A 6,658-nucleotide genomic window follows, 5' to 3' on the forward strand; every position below is an offset into this window, starting at 1 on the left:
GCTCATCCTCCCCTGGCCCCCCAACCCCTGCTCTCCCTCCCCTGACCCCCCACCCCCTGCTCTCCCTCCCTTGAGCCCCCACCCCCTGCTCCTCCTCCCCTTGCCCCCCACACCCTGCTCTCCCTCCCCTGGTCCCCCACCACCTTGCTCTCCCTCCCCTGGCCCCCCACACCCCTGCTCTCCCTCCCCTGGCCCCCCACCCTCTGCTCTCCCTCCCATGGCACTGCACCCCATGCTCTCCCTCCCCTGGCCCCCCACACCCCTGCTCTCCCTCCCCTGGCACTGCACCCCATGCTCTCCCTCCCCTGGCCGCCCACCCCCTGCTCTCCCTCCCCTGGCCCTCCACACCCCTGCTCTCCCTCCCCTGGCCCCCCACCCTCTGCTGTCCCTCCCTAATCATTTTTTTTCTCTGCTTCTTTTTGTTTTTTGTTTTTTTTAATGGTGATTCACTTACTATTCAAAAGTCTGCGTCAGAGTCACGGTGGTTTCGGTGTAATTTGAATTTTGCCTGCAGGTCGCACGGGAGACCTCAGGCTGCTGTCGGGGAGCCCTGAGCGTGTAAAGGCCACAGGGTGTTACTGGGTGACGTTGGCGGGAACAGAGCTCCGTGTGCCAAGTCCTCGGGGTTCGTGAAGCATAGAGGGGCTGAGACCTTGGGATGGGCGTCCTGGGAGCTCAGGAGGACCCTTCGGGGCATGTCCCGTGTCCCTTTGACACAGAGACGGCCTGTGGGGTTCTGCTTTACCTCAACCACTAGGTGAACTTATGGGATCTGCTGAAAGGGGGACCCATAGGGCTGAGACCCCAAGATCTGGGAATTCCAGGCTGGGATTCACACCACGCGGTGACACAGATGCTTGAATTTGCGGGGTCGGGAGCCAGGGAGCTCAGAGTTCTACTGTTGTGACTGTTGTTGGGGACGGATAGGAAGAGGGTGGGGGTCAGGGGAGGGAGAGCATGGGGTGGGGGGCCAGGGGAGGGAGAGCAGGAGGGTGGGGGTCAGGGCAGGGATAGCAGGAGGGTGGGGGTCAGGGGAGGGAGAGCAGGAGGGTGGGGGTCAGGGGAGGGAGAGCAGGAGGGTGGGGGTCAGGGGAGGGAGAGCAGGAGGGTGGGGGTCAGAGGAGGGAGAGCAGGAGGGTGGGGGTCAGGGGAGGGAGAGCAGCGGGTGGGGGTCAGGGGAGGGAGAACAGGAGGGTGGGGGACTATGGGAGGGAGAGCAGGGGGTGGGGGGCCAGGGGAGGGAGAGCAGGGAGTGGGGGTCAGGGGAGGGAGAGCAGGAGGGTGGGGGCCAGGGCAGGGATAGCAGGAGGGTGGGGGCCAGGAGAGGGAGAGCAGGGGGTGGGGGTCTAGGGGAGGGATAGCAGGGGGTGGGGGTCAGGGGAGGGAGAGCAGGAGGGTGGGGGACTATGGGAGGGAGAGCAGGGGGTGGGGGGCCAGGGGAGGGAGAGCAGGGAGTGGGGGTCAGGGGAGGGAGCGCAGGAGGGTGGGGGCCAGGAGAGGGAGAGCAGGGGGTGGGGGTCTAGGGGAGGGATAGCAGGAGGGTGGGGGCAGGGGAGGGATAGCAGGAGGGTAGGGGTCAGGGGAGGGATAGCAGGAGGGTAGGGGTCAGGGGAGAGATAGGAAGAGGGTGGGGGTCAGGGGAGAGATAGGAAGTTGGTGGGGGCAGGAGAGGGATAGCAGGAGGGTGGTGGACTAGGGGAGGGAGAGCAGGAGGTGAAGGTAGGGGAGGGATAGCAGGGGGTGGGGGGCCAGGAGAGGGATAGCAAGAGGGTGGGGGTCAGGGGAGGGAGAGCAGGAGGGTAGGGGACTAGGGGAGGGATAGCAAGAGGGTGGGGGACCAGGGGAGGGAGAGCAGGGGGTGGGGGCCAGGGGATGGAGAGCAGGGGGTGGGGGCCAAGAGAGGGAGAGCAGGGGGTGGGGGGCCAGGAGAGGGATAGCAGGGGGTGGGGACCAGGGGACAGAGAGCAGGGGGTGGGGGGCCAGGTGACGGAGAGCAGGGGGTGGGGGCCAGGAGAGGGATAGCAGGGGGTGGGGACCAGGGGACGGAGAGCAGGGGGTGGGGGGCCAGGGGACGGAGAACAGGGGGTGGGGGGCCAGGGGACGGAGAGCATGGGGTGGGGGGCCAGGGGACGGAGAGCAGGGGGTGGGGGGCCAGGGGAGGGAAAGAAGGGGGTGGGCTGCCAGGGGAGGTAGAGCATGGGGTGGGGGACCAGGGGACAGAGAGCAGGGGGTGGGGGGCCAGGGGACGGAGAGCAGGGGGTGGGGGGCCAGGGAAGGGAGAGCAGGGGGTGGGGGGCCAGGGGACGGAGAGCATGGGGTGGGATGCCAGGGGAGGTAGAGCATGGGGTGGGGGGTAGGGGACGGATAGCAGCGGGCGGGGGGGCTAGGGGAGGGATAGCAGGAGGTAGAGGTGGGGGAGGGATAGCATTGGGTGGGGGCAGGAGAGGAAGAGCTTGAACCCTCCTGGGTTGAAGCAATCCTCCTGAGTAGCGGGAATTGCAGGCACCTGCCACCACGCCAGGCTAATTTTGCATTTTTAGCAGACACAGGGTTTCGCCATGTTGGCCAGGCTGGTCTCGAACTCCTGACCTCAGGTGATCCACCTGCTTGGTCAGTGCCCATGACATTCTAGGCGCTGCCAAGGAAGCGTCCGATTGGAGTGACTGGATCAGGTTCCTTCTCCCCATGGACACCCGTCCACAGAGTCCGTTGGATTCACTCCTGCGTTTCTCCCCAGACATTCACCCATCAGGGTAACTGGTGTTTACCGGCTAAGAAGCAAACGTGATGACCCCCCCCCAGGCTCTGGGGGGGGCTAGGGGAGGGGGGCTGATGGCTTCCGTGACCCTCCCAAAGAAACTCTGGCTGTAACGTTTCTGTTTTCCCCTCGGTGGGTTCCTGGCTTCATTTCGGTGTTTGCAGAGAGCTGGACACAGAAAATGACACAGAGACAGCAGGAGGCGGCCATCCTGGGCTGGTGACACGCGTTGGATTGGCATGGGGGGGGCGCTGGGGGGGTAGTTAGCGGCTGGAGGGGGGAGATGGGGGGCTTGTCTATCAGGGGCTGCGTGACGAAGACAGCTTTTCCCCAGTCAGGCTGGGGGTAACGAGGCAGGGAGCGTTGGGGTCCGTCCTGACAGTGCGTTGGGCCCGCAGAGATTGTCCGTCTCCGCAGACTCAAGACAAAATAAACTGACCTGTTCGTGTAAACGTTTGCGACCGGTTCTCAGCCCACATTTTCAAGCAGAATTGTTTAATTTAAAAAAAAAACAAAACAAAAAAAATAGTGCAGGACCAAGACATAAGGGCTTCCCTCTAAATACACAAACGCGTCTCTGGTTGGTGGCACCTGCCTTGGGGACCTGTGACCCCGTCTTCTCGCACACGCATGTGGGTCTGATCGGGGGGACTCTCTGCCTTCACCCCGTGACTATCCAGGGTTCCATCGGGGACAGCAGTCGGGTGGCGCTTGGATGTGTAGGTTGCCGGGGAGCAGGGAGAGGTGGGGTCCCCAGAGAGGTGCCAGCTGTACCCATATTTTCACATGATTTTGTGGTGCCCCTCGGAGAGGCGTGGAGGGGAGAACGCATGGCTCCCCGACAGCCGCAGCAGACCCGGCCTTCACGAACGCCAGCCTGTCACCCTCGTCAGGCAGCAGCAAGTGAAGGAGAAGGCGCCTTTATTATTTTTTTATTTTTTCACCAGGGTACCCCAGAGTCAATTAAAAAACACTGTGAGGCTGACATTTGCAGAACTGCCGGATGATCAAAGGGGAAAATGCCCATACAGCTTCTGACATGAAAACCAGGCTGTTTGATGGAAGACTGACACGCTGGAACAGGTCAGGTAATTATGAGGAAACGTGTGATGTGTGTGTTGCACCGGCCCGGTGTGCACACATGATCACAGCCGTTGAGATGGAACGGCGGGCTCCCTTCTTCCCGTGTGACACCCGCGCGTGCTGCTGATACAGATGGCACCCGCGCAGGGGCTGAATTCATCTGACGGTAAATGGGCGCCGCCACTGACCGGCTCGTTTAAATATACGTTTTTTTAATTGCAGCAGGGCAGGTTCTGATTTTGGCACCGCCGGGAATCGCTGGGGAAGCACAGACGGCTGTTCTGAGCAAGGCGTTTTCCGCATGTTTTACGGGACACACCCGAGCACACGGGTCCCCGTGCACACACACACACTGTCTCTGTCTCACACACACGCATGCATGCACACACACATGTATTTTTTTGTTTCTTGCCTTTTTCTGGTTTTTTTTTTTTTTTGCAGCATATAATGATGGCATGTGCAGACACACTGGCTGTTGTGTGTAATGACGGCATGTGCAGAGATGCTTTGCTGTTGTGTGTAATGATGGCGTGTGCAGAGACACTGGCTGTTGTGTATACTGACGGCATGTGCAGAGACACTGGCTGTTGTGTGTAATGACGGCATGTGCAGACACACTGGCTGTTGTGTGTAATGACGGCATGTGCAGAGACACACTGGGTGTTGTGTATACTGACGGCATGTGCAGAGATGCTTTGCTGTTGTGTGTAATGACGGCGTGTGCAGAGACACTGGCTGTTGTGTATACTGACGGCATGTGCAGAGACACTGGCTGTTGTGTATACTGACGGCATGTGCAGAGATGCTTTGCTGTTGTGTGTAATGACGGCGTGTGCAGAGACACTGGCTGTTGTGTGTAATGACGGCATGTGCAGAGACACTAGCTGTTGTGTGTAATGACGGCACGTGCAGAGACACTGGCTGTTGTGTATACTGACGGCATGTGCAGAGACACTAGCTGTTGTGTGTAATGACGGCACATGCAGAGACACTGGCTGTTGTGTATACTGACGGCATGTGCAGAGACACTGGCTGTTGTGTATACTGACGGCATGTGCAGAGACACTGGCTGTTGTGTGTAATGACGGCATGTGCAGAGACACTGGCTGTTGTGTATACTGACGGCATGTGCAGAGACACTGGCTGTTGTGTATACTGACGGCATGTGCAGAGACACTGGCTGTTGTGTGTAATGACGGCATGTGCAGAGACACTGGCTGTTGTGTATACTGACGGCATGTGCAGAGACACTGGCTGTTGTGTGTAATGATGGCGTGTGCAGAGACACTGGCTGTTGTGTCTACTGACGGCATGTGCAGAGACACTGGCTGTTGTGTGTAATGACGGCGTGTGCAGAGACACTGGCTGTTGTGTATACTGACGGCATGTACAGAGACACTGGCTGTTGTGTGTAATGACGGCATGTGCAGACACACTGGCTGTTGTGTATACTGACGGCACGTGCAGAGACACTGGCTGTTGTGTATACTGACGGCATGTGCAGAGACACTGGCTGTTGTGTGTAATGACGGCACGTGCAGAGACACTGGCTGTTGTGTATACTGACGGCATGTGCAGAGACACTGGCTGTTGTGTATACTGACGGCATGTGCAGAGACACTGGCTGTTGTGTGTAATGACGGCATGTGCAGAGACACTGGCTGTTGTGTATACTGACGGCATGTGCAGAGACACTGGCTGTTGTGTGTAATGACGGCACGTGCAGAGACACTGGCTGTTGTGTGTATTGACGGCACGTGCAGAGACACTGGCTGTTGTGTATACTGACGGCATGTGCAGAGACACTAGCTGTTGTGTCTACTGACGGCATGTGCAGAGACACTGGCTGTTGTGTGTAATGACGGCGTGTGCAGAGACACTGGCTGTTGTGTATACTGACGGCATGTACAGAGACACTGGCTGTTGTGTGTAATGACGGCATGTGCAGACACACTGGCTGTTGTGTATACTGACGGCATGTGCAGACACACACTGGCTGTTGTGTATACTGACGGCATGTGCAGAGACACTGGCTGTTGTGTGTAATGACGGCTTGTGCAGAGACAGTGGCTGTTGTGTGTAATGACGGCTCGTGTAGAGACACTGGCTGTTGTGTACACTGACAGCATGTGCATAGAGACACTTTGCTGTTTTATCATGTGTATGCTAATTGCTCAAAAGTAATGCGTTTTTTTCCCTCTCTTCCCAGCTCCCTCCTCCCCCAATGCATCCCCAGCAGCCAACGCTGAACACCGCATTCATTATGATGATTAAGGAATTCTCCCATCTTTCTGCCTTGATGTGTTTATTAAGTTAATGAAGGATGCGACAGATGAATTTGTGTGCAGAGGGTAGAAGGAGGCAGAGGGCCTGGTCGTCTCTGCCACGCTCACGTCGTAATTGGCTTAATGGATTTTCCGTGGTCCGGGATGTCTGCTTCCTCCTCTCTCAGGCAAACCAATTATGGCTTTTTACATTAAATTCTAATAGATTTCAATTTATCTCCTCTAAATTATCACAATAATTATAGTAATAACTTAAGCTCCTCGACACCATTCGTCAAGAAGTTTTGAGTGTGGCATCGGAGCAGCATGGCGTGGGACAGGCTGACTACACAGGCCTGGGGGTTGTGAGGGGGCTGACACCGGCCCCGGGAGACAGTGTGTGTTCGCATGTGTATGAGTGAATCTCTGATTCATTCTGAAAGTCTGCAGAGAGTTCTCCCAACAGACGGTTCCTCTAAGGGGTAGAAATATTTATACATCATCATTTTGCCTTCTCAAATTCCCTGGTGTTTTGTTTCGTTTTTTGGATCTT

The 6,658-nt window shown here is 57.6% G+C and overlaps 1 long non-coding RNA gene across 1 annotated transcript; it reads left to right on the plus strand.

The window, feature by feature from the left end:
* Nucleotides 1–470: 470 nt before the first annotated feature.
* Nucleotides 471–6,342, plus strand: LOC128930734 (uncharacterized). Its single transcript, XR_008479041.1, has 3 exons — nucleotides 471–625; nucleotides 3,706–3,846; nucleotides 6,051–6,342. It is a non-coding gene; the product is annotated as an uncharacterized LOC128930734 (long non-coding RNA).
* Nucleotides 6,343–6,658: the final 316 nt, after the last annotated feature.

Source organism: Callithrix jacchus, chromosome Y (assembly GCF_049354715.1).
Source record: "Callithrix jacchus isolate 240 chromosome Y, calJac240_pri, whole genome shotgun sequence".
NCBI classification, from domain to species: Eukaryota; Metazoa; Chordata; class Mammalia; order Primates; family Cebidae; genus Callithrix; species Callithrix jacchus.